Consider the following 13,408-nt stretch of genomic DNA (forward strand, 5'->3'; position numbering starts at 1 on the left):
TTCCCGGTCGGTCCAGGATCTTTTCGCGATGGAAATGTCCTTGACTTCCCTGGGCATAGAGTATCATCGTACCTGCCACATAATATTCGAATGCGAAAATGGCAACTTTGGCACAGAAAGCTCTCAGTTTATAACTGTGGAAGTGCTCATAAGAACACTGAGCTGAGAAGCAGGCGTTGTCCCAGTGAGGACGTAATGCCAAGAAGAAGAAGAAGAAGAAGAAGAATGGATCAAGTATCAGAAAACCATCACTGCAAGCACCTTGCCAATTAGAAGATTTGTGCCATCGCAATATGATAATCCTATTTCATCACCTGAGTGGTGTCTCTTGAAGAAGGAAAATAACCGAATTGACGTTCGGTGACGTAAAATTATAATTATTACAATGCTTAGGTATGAAACAGAAACTTTTAATGAGAATTTAAGTACATTGCATTATTTCTATTTTAGTTGGTTTGCTGAAGGTTAAATAGTATTTTACGCAACAAGGTGCAGAATGAAGATTTTTACAGCGCGACTCGTACGTTTATCCAACGCACCGAGTTGCGTACAACAATTCCACTAAAGGTTACTTGAGGAATAATTTTAAAACTACAGTAATGACCCGATTTTGTTAGCCCCCGATTTAGTCTAACCCCGATTTTATCTACCCCCGATATGAGCACCCTTTTTGACCCGATTTTGTCTACCGATTTTAGCATCCTCTGTTCCGATTTTGTCAGCCTTAAATTTATATATATTTTAATTAGACTAAACACGCCTATACTGGCAATATTTGGTGCATAAAGTCAATTATGACCTTGGTCACGTCTATACAATCATTTTTAGATCGAATTTTTCAAATTTAAAATTTTTAATAATTATCCGAGAAACTTATCAATATTACCTTGGATTACGGTACATAGAAAATGGAAGTAAAAAAACAATGTTTATATTAACAAAATCATAAAACTAAGTCCTTAAGTTAAAATTAAACTTGAAACCAGTCGAAAAATGTTATCCCGATTTTAGTTCTTTCCTGATTTTGTCAATCCTAAATGCAACATGAGGCTGACAAAATCATTACTGTATTTCTCATCAATCTGCACATGGTCGTCCGTAGCCAAATTTGAGAAATTCTGATCATAGTAGGGTGTACTGAACAATTGTCACAATTTTTCAAATGAGCTATTCCAATTCAGATGTTCCGATTAATATTGAGTCGGCAGCGGAAGTGGCCCTGGATGCTCACCTACCGGAGAAACCCAATCTAGAATTTCTGAAGCCACCGACACCAGCAGATTACACAAGGCACTGTTTTCGTCGATCGCCCGTGTCTCTACTGGCAGATTTTGGGGTAGATATTTATGCTCTGAAGAGGCATGGAGGATGGAAATCTCACAGACAAACAGACGTAACACTTAGAACAAATCTCGATTAAAGTCATAGTCTCGAGGACATGTACGCCCAATGCTAAAATTAGTGTGTTTGGCCGACGGGCCAACAGATGGCGATAGTGTGTAAACGTCAAACGCGAACAAAAACGATGCGAGCGCTGCGGGTGGTGGATTAGCCACCTACCATATTTTTGAATTGACCGTTTAAAAGGTGGTCGATGGACGATGATGAGAGTGTGACGTCTGTTTGTCTGTGGAAATCTTCAACTGTTGCTGCAGGGTGCGTCGAAATTTCCTTGCAACAATAAAATAATAATTTAAAGGTATTTGCTCGCCTTACTAGTGATTTTATTATTTTATTTTTTTGCAAAAAGTGAAGTGTTGAAGTTCAATTAGTAGTTTTAAACATACTCTAATAATCCCTCCCCTAAATTTAATATAAAAAAGTGTAATAAAATAATAATAATCACACAAATCCTAAGAAGAAAAATTCATAGACCTCTTCATTTTTCTAAGAATGATAGTTATATAAATCACATGTACTTCATTCACTTTCAATGTACAGCGTTGCGTAATGAACCATTACGCAATTAGAAAGCATTGCGTAATGAGTCATTACGGAACGCTTTTCAGTTGGGTAATAGACTCATAGGACAATGCAGGAAGGTAGGCCATTACATGACGGGTTGGCCTATTACGATGAGAAATTGCAACAAGTTGCAGAATGATGATTTTTACAGCACGAGTCTTACATTGTAATTATGATGAGTGCTGTAAAAATCAAGTTCTACAACGAGTTTTTTTTAAGGCACTCCGTGCTCGTGGCCACTACTGTGTCGGACTCAGTTGATCTGTAGCTGCTTTATCGGTACAGATCTATTTTCAACTTATCTATATTTACATCTAGTTTCACTCTCTCCTACTCTTTTACTCTCACACCAAGCAGGTAGGAGAGAGCTCTGCTATTAGTGAGGCTAGCTGCCTGCGAAGAGGGTCAGTTTGTCTCAGTCACCATCTGTACTGACGGAGGATGGATGTGCTCCGTGAGGCGTCTTCTAATATATATAGTGTTTCTGTCATATGAAAGTCATAGAGAATTTGAAAAAATCTCTTCCGTCTGATGACAGTAAGGATGCAACACTGTAAAAGTCGCTTGACACCTTCTATTGTCACTGACGGTTTCCATCACTGCTCCCAATACAATACCAATTGATTTTTCAATCAAATAGGTTAAATACTCATAATTCAATCAACAATTATTAGTTTTCAAAGAGAGGGGAGTAGGGATTGAGAGAGGTACTAGAGAAGATATGAACTAAGCAAAAGGGCAGATAGTTTGAGTTACAAGGAAACCCTAAGCAAACGTGAAGAGAAGAATGACACGTCAGTCTTGTGAAGAAGAAGGAATGAATAAGAATTGAGGAATGAAACATTTTTCTTTTTATTATTACTTACTAGTAATGACGAATGAGGAGTGAGGAATGGGGAGTAAGGTATGAAGAGTGCGAAATAAGGAATGATGAGTAAGGAATGAGGAATTTTAAATGAGGAGTGTGAAGTGAGGAATGAGAAATAATAATTGAGAAGTGAGAATTGAGGAAAGACGAGTGAAGAATGAGGAATGAGGAATGAGAAATGAGAGATGATGAATTTAAAGTGTGGAATGAGGAATGAGGAGTGAAGAATGAGCAAAGACGATTTAGAAATGAGGAATGAGGAGTGAGAAATGAGGTTTGAGGAAAATGGAATGAGGAGTGATGAGTGCGGAATGAGGAGTGAGGGTTCAGAAGTAAGAAATGAAGAGTGAAGTGTGAAGGGTGAGGAGTGAGGAATGAGAATCGAAAAATATGGAGTGAGGAGTGAGCAGTGAAGAACTAGGGATGAGGGATGAAGAGTGAGAAGCTAGGAATCAGAAATGAGAAGTGGAGAAGGAAGAATGAGGAATTAGGGATGAGGAGTGAGGAATGAGGAATGATAAATGAGGAGTGAGGAATGAGGAGTACGAAATAAGAAATGAGAGATGAGGAATGAACTTACTAGTTACTAGTATGAACTTACTTACTAGTAATGAGGAATGAGGAGTGAGGTATGAAGAATGAGAAGTGAGGAGTGCGGAATAAATAGTGAGGAATAAGGGATGATGAGTAAGGAATGAGGAATTAGAAATGATAAGTGAGAATTGAGGAAAAAGGAGTGAAGAATGAGGAATATGGAATGAGAAATGAGAGATGATGAATGAAAAGTGAGGAATGAGGAGTGAATAATGAACAATGAGGAGTGAGAGATGAGGAATGAGGAGTGAGGAATGAGGAATGAGGAGTGAGGAATGAGGAGTGAGGTGTAAAAAATGAAGAGTGAGGAATGAGATGTGATGTCTGCAGAGTGAGGAGTAAGTAATAAGGAATGAGGAATGAAAAATGAGGAGTGAGAAGTGCAGAATGAGGAATGAGGAGTAATATCTGTAGATTGAGGATTTAGGAATGGGGAGTGAAGAATGAGGAGTGAGGAATGAGGATTGAAGATTAAGTTATAAGGAATGAGGATTGAGGAGAAAGTAATAAGGAATGAAGAAGGAGGAGTGAAGTAAGAGGAATGAGGTATGAAGAGTGAGAGGTAAGAAATTAGGAGTGTGAGGTGAGGAATGAAGAGTGAGAGAGAGGAATGAGGAGTAAGAAATTAGGAGTGAAAAATCAGGGATTAGGAATGAGGAATGAGGAGTGAGGAGTGAAAAATGAGGAATGAAGAATGAGGTGTGAAGAGTTAGGAATGAGGAGTGAGGAGTGAAAAATGAGGAATGAAGAGTGAGGTGTGAAGAGTAAGGCATGGGGAATGAGGAATTAGGAATAAACAATTAGGAGTGAGAAGTGAGTAATGAGAAATGAGGAATGATGATAATGATGTTAAAACAAAATGTTCTAACATTTTTTGAAAATATGTATGTAATCTTTAGTATGAAAGAACTCAAGGAAAGCAAGAGATGAATGAAAGATAATTTGAATTTATTTTGTCATTGAAAGGTAATAGAAAAAACGTTCTTATTATCATAAAAGTGATCAGGAGGAGAATGTAGGGATTGAGAGAGGTACAAGAGAAGATATAAACTAAGCAGTAGGGCATATAGTTTGATTAACAAGGAAAATCTAAGCAAACGGGAAAAGACGAATGACACGTCAGTCAGTGCTTCGAGCGATGAAGTTGCGCTGGAATTGCTCCTGATGCAATTCGGCTGATTGAACCATTAAATTTGCATATGCCGGTTCCTCCCTCCGGAAATTACAGAGGGTAGCTTGTTCTGCTCATCTGAATCCTCAAATTTTTCATACGTGTAGCATTGAACTTCAAAAGTGTTGCAAGTTATTCCGTTTGACGGTACGCTGATCATCTTCCATATCGGTAGTGAGCAGTCAACGCTCTGATCGGGATACTGAAATTCTGCTTTAGACGATTTGTTAAATTCTTTACAACCTCAGTAATATACAAGCAACATGCCACCAAACTATTCCAGAAACAATCGGAAAATAGGAAGAAAGGAGGACATGGAAATAGAGAGATGGGATCGGATGATGGGATGATAGGATGATAGGAAGATAGAAATATAGCAAGAAAGGAAGATTAGAAGGTAAGAAGATAGAAAGATATGAAGATAAAAAGATAAGGAAGATAAAAGTATACCGGTCTAGGAAGATGGGAAGATAGAAAGACACAAATATAGAAAGATATGAAGATAGGTATATAGGAAGATAGGAAGATAAAATTTCAGAAATTAGATAGATTGGAAGATAGGAATATATGAAGACATGAAGATAGAAAGATAGGAGGATAGGAATGTACGAAGACATGAATATAAGAAGATAGGAAGATAGCAAGAAAGGAAAATAGGAAGATAGAAGGATACAAAGATAGGGAGATTCGAATATATGAAGATAAGATGATAGCAAGATGTTTAGATAGGAATATATGCAATTAGAGAACAACCTAGAAGTTATGAATCTTTTTCCGCCATCCAATCCAAGCTTTATTTGAAGTAAACCAACTCACAAGCAATTGAAAAGTATCCAAATAAAATCTTCAGATCTTACATATGGTTTCGGTTGCTTCGTCTTGCACTCATCCCGCTGTTTCGAGTAATTAACTGGAGCTGTTTTCGATTCTTGGCCTGTGAGAATTTTTCGTTGAGCCTTCTAAAGAAACAAAACCTGCAGAACATGTTTTTTTGGTTTTTCTTTCTCCTGCCAGTTTGATGGCCTCTAATAGTTTTCCATTCGTTTGGAAGAAATGAGCAAAAATTCGAAGCGAGCCAAATATTTGCACGTTCTTTGGCGATGGTGTGATGCCTAATTGATTCTTCTCCCGTCCCGGAGACGATTACGAATTTGATAAGGCTTCCTGCTGGAGAAGTCGAACCGCGAACAAAACTTACCAAAAACGAAATTCGTAATTCCAGCTGATGCAGGTGCAGAGCCAGGAGGTTGAAACCTCCACAAGTGGTTTTTCGGTTATCGTGAAGCGGGTGAGAGCGGGTGGGAACCTTGTGCTTTCTTGAAGCGCATGTCCGAAAATCGGACGAGTATAGTGTGGTGTGGCTGTGCATATCATTCAAGCATTAAAGTCGGGCTGTGTCAGTGTGGGTGGATTTGTTGTGTTGATTCATTAAAATTCTGTGATTGATTATCCGTGTAAACCGTGGTGGCCAGCGAAGAAAACAGCGCGGCTTGCAGTATAATAGTTCGGAAAGAGTTGTTTCTTCGCTCGGTTGGTGGCGTTTTGAATACAATACAACAAAGTAGCGTAGCGAAGAAGAAAACAGGCGCAGCGGAGAAGAAGTTTTCATTCATGTTTTATGGAATCGTGTAAATTGATGAGAAGGGAAAAAGTTGTATAGGTATCTATCCAGGTTTCTGTGTATTCTACGGGAGCGAATGAATGAGGGGGTATTGATTCCGCTTAGGTTGCTTCCGGCCTTGATTCCCGTGGGTTTCTGCCTCCCGTTGGAGCTCGTGTTCTTTTGAAAACCTGGGAAGAAAAGCTATGAAAATTTGTGAAGCTTCTTTCAGCGTGATTGATTTCAAATTGATGATACTAACAAAACATCATAGCTCTAGTGTATAGGCTTTCAACTGCTAGGAGCGTTCGATTCAAGGTGCTTGGCTCCATCTAAAATGTACAGTGATATCACCAACAATAGCAGGGCCGAGGTGAGAATGATTAACCTCAAGGAAACTTTGAGTTATGAATAGTCTCACTTGCGTTTGAATAAGTGGAGCAAGTGAAATATAAATGGCTTCAGAAACATTTCTGGGTTGTTCTAGTGGTGTTTTCAGATATTATCAATCAACTTGTTCTATTACGTCAGACACAGCATAGTAACGTAATGCAAGCTCAGCGTACATTAGTTATGAGCACAATCAAAACAGAATTTCAAATATAATCAAAGGAATGCTTTGTTACGGAAATTTTGAATCTCTAGGTCTCCAGTCAGCTTCCTTAGCCGAGTAGTTAGAGTCCGCGGCTACAAAGCAAAGCCATGATAAAGGTGTCTGGGTTCAAATCCCGCTCGGTCTAGGATCTTTTCGTAATGGAAATTTTCTTGTCTTCCCTGGGCATAGAGTATGATCGTACCAGCCACAAGATATACAAATGCGAGAATGGCAATTTTGGCAAAGAAAGCTTTCAGTTAATAAATGTGGAAGTTCTCATTGAACACTAAGCTGAGAAGCAGGCTCTGTCCCAGTGAAGACGTAACTTGTAATCATTAAACTTCACAATGACTGTATTTCATCATAATATGTTTTTAAACGGTATTATAATACTTTTGTAATTTATCATTTATCGATGCCGAAAAGAATTGAATAAAATTGCAAAGCAAGTGTAATTGTATTCGAAGCTTGCGTTTATATTGGCAAACAATCTTACCTCCACTATATGTTAGCCTCCATTTTGACAGATGTAAAACGGTTTAGAGGGCTATCGATTAACTCTTCTTCTACCAAGGGGGTGAAAACTTACGCCAACTACCAAGGGTTCAAAAAAAGTTTAAAATGCTTTAACTTAAGAACTTTGACCAGAGATTTTCAAAAAAATTTCAGCAATGGAACCGGACAATATTCAAGATTAATGTTCATTTTGTGATTTTAAAAATAGACACGTCTACCCAAAGTTATTAAACAAAAGGCACTTCCTAGTATTTTGAAAAGCGCATTTTTTTACAAAATTCAAACTGGTGAAGTGTAGTTGTTTCGACTTTATTTTTCTTGTTTGCCTGTAGTGAACATGTTTGAGTAGAAATAGAAATTTTTGATTACACTCAAAAATTATTTTACTTAAAATTTTACGAAAAGCCTTATTTTTTGGACAACTCAAAATTCAAAGCGATGACATAAGGTACCGTGGGGTAAGTGGATACAGAAAAAACAATTGTCAACTTCATTGTTATGTACAGCTAACGTTAATAATGTTATTCAAACTTTTTTCTGTGTATGACAAATAAGGGACTAATGTACTGCAAATCGTCAATTATTTTGATTTTTCTGATTGTTATGTATTGAGTATGAAGGACTTGAAAATTTACGCCAAATGATCCACTTGCCCCACCATGGTGGGGTAAGTGGATCACCAATAAAAAAAAACTATTCTCAAAACAAATGAGGTGTAATTATGTATAGTAAGAATGATATTACTCTCGTTCTTGTTATTAGTGCTAATTATATTACATTTTGATGCTTTTGAAAATAAAAAAGTATCTTTATTTTATCAAAATATTATGAAAAAATTTTAAACATCAATTCACACTAAAAGAAATATTGTAACTAGAATAATTTGGAGAAAATCCATCTGTTTTATTTTCATAAGGTATACAGAAGTATTGTAGGATTATTCCTAATGATGTTTTCAAAAACACTCGTAGTTTAAAAATATTAGTTACATTTACTTTTGTTTAACAAACTGAAATATTTTGATACCATTCATGAATATAATTGTACCATCTATCTAGAACAATTTATATCGTCAAATAAGGTACGATAATATGCTTTAAATTGGAAAATTTGTTTATTTTGCTCATTCACAATTCAGCTCAGATAATCCACGAAAAGTTTTGTTTGAATTTTGCAATATTTATTCTTTTATATTTTTCATACCAGAAAGAAAGATTCAAAATACTTTAAGGTGGATTAATTCAAATTTTCTATGGAACTTTGACAAATTTAAGCTAAGAATGAAAAAAGTTGAAGGAAAACAACATTTGAGGATAATCAAACTAATTCAAATTCGCATTAGCAGTCTTTTAATATGCGATAACAATGCTTGATCCACTTACCCCATCCCAATAAAAAGTAGGGGAATGTGTACCATGTCCAATATATCAGTATTTATTTTTAAAAATCACATATTTTTCATTGTGATTCACTCAATTAGAACTGAAATGCTCACCATGTGTTGAAAAAACTAATAGTATTCGATTTTAGACAGTGATGCAATGGATTTTTGAATGATAGAAAACAATTTTTAAATTATTTGATTTTTGCAGCTAATAAGTTTGTTTGTGTTAGTGTACGTGTATTACCAGTTTTGCAATAGTATTAGTGTGGACGTAAGAATATAACCTAAAGCGAAGCAATGGTGCGAAAACATTCAACATATTCAAGTATTTATGCTTAATATGGACAAATGATCCACTTACCCCACTGCTACACTTTCCCCACTGTACCTTATAGTTTTTCGACATAAAATTAATTGTGATAGTCAAAATTTATTTTACCCAGAAAACCACACGAAAAAAGTATTTTCTCAGCTTTTTTGTCTGAAAATTAAAATTGCATGCAGTTTTCTCGACATTAATTTACTTGTAGAAGTCGGGTGAATTTTGTAGAGTAGGAAAAAAAAATGTTTGTTCGTCTGTATAAAAAACTCAAAGCTATGACATCTAGTTTTTTTGACATGACTTGGACCTAACTCCAAATTGAATGCGATGACATTTAGTTTTTTAGACATTAAATTGTTTGTGAAAATCAAATAAAAAAAAACTCAATTACACTCAAAATTTATTTTACTCAGAAAATACTCAAAAAACGTATTTACTGAGCATTTTTGTGTGTTAATCAAAATTGAAGGCTATGATATATAGTATTTTTTGGCAAGAACTTACATATAGGAGTCAAGTAAATAAGTTTGAGAAGAAACACGAATTTTTGATTATACTCAAAATGGTTTTTACTTAATATACAAATATTTTTTGGAGCCGTTTCCTTTAATTCAAAAGTCAAAGCGGTGACATATAATGTTTCCAAGAGTAAAATTGATTGTGGAAGTCAAATGAAAATGTTTGAGTAAAAAAAATAAATTTCCATCAACACACAAATTTTATTTTACCCAGAAAACTTATTCCCTCAGCTTTTTTGTTTATAAATCAATATTAACGATTATGACATGTAGTTTTTCCGGTATGAGTTCACTTGTTAAAGTCAACTGAACATGTTTGAGCAGAAATATAAATTTTTGATTGCACTCAAAATTTATTTTACCTAATTTAGTACGAAAAAAAAACTATTTTTTGAACGAATTTGAATTCAATGCGATGACATATAGTTTTTCCGACATAAAATATATTGTGAAAATCAAATAAAATTTTTTAAGTAAAAACAATAATTTCCAATAACACTCAACATTTATTTTACCCTGATTACACACAAAATTGAAGCTCCTAAGGAGCTGAATTAAAAGGTATACGGTACTCCATTTACTTTTAAGTTTCTATAAAAACTCAATGCTAGGACATGTAGTATTTTCGAAATAAATTTGCTTTTAGAAGTCAAGTGAATCTGTTTGAGCAGAAATGGAAATATTTGACCAAACACAAAATTTTTCTTACTTATTAAACTACGAAAAACCTAATTTTTTGGACCAGTTGGCCTGTACTTAAAACTCAATGCAATGACATATAGTTTTTTTTATGCAAAATTGATTGTGAAAGTAAAATTAATTGTTAGAGTAAAAAAAAATAAATTAACAATAACACTCAAAATTTATTTCACCCAGAAAATGCACAGAATTCGTTCTTCCTGAGCTTTTTTTGTCTGTAAATTAAAATTGGAGACAACCACATATAGTTTTTTCGGCATAAATTCACTAGTAGAAGTCAACTAAATATGTTTGAGTAGAAAAATATTTTTTTGACTACACTCAAAATTGTTTTTACTTAGAAAACAACATGAAAATTGAATGTTCTGAGCTTGTTCGTCTGTAAATCAAAACTCAAGGCTTTAATGTGTAGTTTTTTCGGCACGAATCAATTTGTAAAAGTCAACTGAACATGTTTGAGCAGAAATTGAAATTTTATAAACACTCAAAATTCCTTTGACTCAATATTCTACGAATTGCGATTCAAATCTTGGACATGTAGTTTTTTCGATATTGATTTACTTGTAGAAATTAAATGGGCATGTTTGGGAAGAAAGGTCTTGACTGCACTTAAAATGTATTTTGAGTAAAAAACTTAATAAACTTGAATATCTGTAAGTAACAATCAAACCTTTCCGGGTAAAATAAATTTATGATATTTTCTGGCTCTACTAAAATTTGTTCAATTGCCATCAGTGCATCAGATTCCGCTCATTTAAGGGAAGTTCTGTGTTCAAATGTTTATTATAAAATAATTATTTTGTCGATCAATACTATTTTTATGTCATAATGTACCTCTAAGTAAGGTAATTAGTGATAAAATCAAAATAATTTGCAAAAGTTTTATAAAAAAAAATATTTATTTGCATTTGTAACTGTATCTAAGTTTTCCTATTTCCGCTCACGGTACACAGGTTTCGTGACGAATTATTTATTCTGATGTTTTTTATGATCAAACCATTGCTTCTACTGTAATAACGAAGGCTGTTACTAAAAGTGACATTTCTTTGTTCAATTTTGTTTAATTTTTTGCATGAGTGGCTAATGGAACACACAAAATACCTAGTGATCCAATAACCGCACACGAGGTTTTGTGTTTTCATTATGAAAATATTGAAAATATTATCACGCGATTTCATTTGAAAGTTGTTAATATTGCTAGAATATATCCGTGAGAAAAATGTTGTTTTTTTACACAAAAAATCAATTTTTACACTAGTGAGCAGAAATAGGGGCATGAGTGGATACTGGTGTACTGATGGTAACTTCTACAAGTAAATTCATTGCGATAAAACTACATGTTATCGCCTTAATTTTTTGTGCTGCTGGTAATATAATTTTTTTAGTATAATCAGAAATTATGTTTTTATTCAGGAGTCTTCATCGATGTTAATAGATGACTTCTTCAATTTAGGTTACATGAATCGCATCAATAACCAAGGGTAGTCCAGGTTGTGTAGCTTCTTAATCCTTTCCACTAACAAAAACTCCTTCCCGTGGAAACCATGAAGATGCAGTGATATACCCGGTCTTTAGTAACAATGGATGACACACCAACAAATCAACACCCTTCCTCGATGACCGTAAGGACCAGATATATACTCTGCTGAAAAAAATGCAAGTGTATGACAATTTAGTTCTATTGCCAATAAATGACAGAAAACCTCGTTTATCAACTGGGATGAACAAGAATCTTAAGCTACACTGCGGAACATGTTTTTTGTCTCAAGCATCAAAATACCGCTATTCACTCAATTAAGTGTTGCTGAATCCATTGCCGTTTTCAAAAATATCATAGCACGGTTAGTTTTTTAGATAATGGCTGTTGAAAAAGTGTACAGCCAATATCGCATACTGGGTGAAAAGTCATAAAATAATTCTCATAAAAATTTCATTGCTGCTACATTACGAGGCTTAGATATAATCTCGATGTGACTGTTATGCGGTTAAAATTACCAATGTGACGACGAAACAACTTGAATTCTTTCGAATTTATTAGAACAGTCTCACAGATTTCGTAAGTTGATCGAAAGTGTTTACCTTTTGATGGCTCTCCACGGTATTAACACGAAATTGTACAGAGAAATAGAATTTAACTAATGTGCAGTTATGGGCAGTCCGTTAATAATACAAAATGTGCATTAACTTTATTTTACCATTAAATTAGCTGTTATTAAGCTTTACACGTTGTTGTAAAAATTTCACATTCAACATTCATGCGTAGGTTCATGATTCAATTTGGCGACCGTGCCAAGATTAATTACTGCCATCATCGTTCTCGAACGCGCGCCTTACAACCATACGACAGCAACTTCTAGATAACGAAACGCCGAATTGGCAATCACGCTTTGCAAACAGAGCCTACGGCCGGCCGGCACTGATAAGATAATATCCACTTTCAACGCCATCCGCAGTAAACGGTACCCTCCGAAGGCGAAATATATCAATAAGCGTATCATTTTGCTTTTATTTACCTACCCACATTTGCATTGTGTCATAGCGTCGACGTCGACTCGGCGCAGCGTGCATGGAGGTAATTTCCCCAATGGATGGACATGCTTCCATTCAATTCACTATGGGACAGAAAGGAAAATTTCGCGACAAAGCTTCAAGCACTTTCTTGATAAACCAAATTTATCCTTAAAGTAATACAAACTCAAATGTATATGAAAAAGTTGTTCAAGGAATGATTTAGATGCATTTTGAATAAAATTTAAAATCATTGTTTGAATAAATAATTTTAGAAAAAATATATTTTGTATTTTTCGCATTACGAAATACATGGTCAATTTTCAAAGACATATTTAAAGTACTTCAAACATATTGTATGAAGTTACTCAGAATATTTCGAAATGCATAAAAAATGTGATCAGGAAGTCAAGGGTTTGGCATGTTTTATCAACTATCTATGACAAATCTCGCATAACTTGTGACCTCGCCCTAATAGCCATTGGTAACCAAGATAATAGCTATCACCACTGGATGATAGAAGAGGATCTTCTCTTAATCGTAGCATTGTTGAATAACGTGTAAATTTATTCGTTTGCTCGTTAACTATGAGCTACACACTTGGTTACGGCCCATTCACAAATTTCATAACGTTGAAGGGGGTGGGTGGGTGTCCCCGTGCTGTAACG

General features: G+C 35.0%; 1 protein-coding gene across 3 annotated transcripts in view; it reads left to right on the forward strand.

Annotated features, from left to right (window-relative positions):
* Positions 1-13,408, forward strand: part of LOC5575181 (peroxisomal acyl-coenzyme A oxidase 3) — a 52,217-nt gene that overhangs the window by 8,611 nt on the left and 30,198 nt on the right. The window contains exon 1 of one of the 3 annotated variants that reach the window (XM_021846581.1): positions 6,064-6,258. The exons of the other annotated variants lie outside the window; for them this stretch is intronic. The gene's annotated coding sequence lies outside the window, so the exon portion shown is untranslated. Of the gene's footprint in view, positions 1-6,063; positions 6,259-13,408 lie in introns of those variants that run through there. 3 annotated transcript variants of the gene reach the window in all.

Source organism: Aedes aegypti, chromosome 2 (genome assembly GCF_002204515.2).
Source record: "Aedes aegypti strain LVP_AGWG chromosome 2, AaegL5.0 Primary Assembly, whole genome shotgun sequence".
Taxonomy (NCBI): Eukaryota; Metazoa; Arthropoda; class Insecta; order Diptera; family Culicidae; genus Aedes; species Aedes aegypti.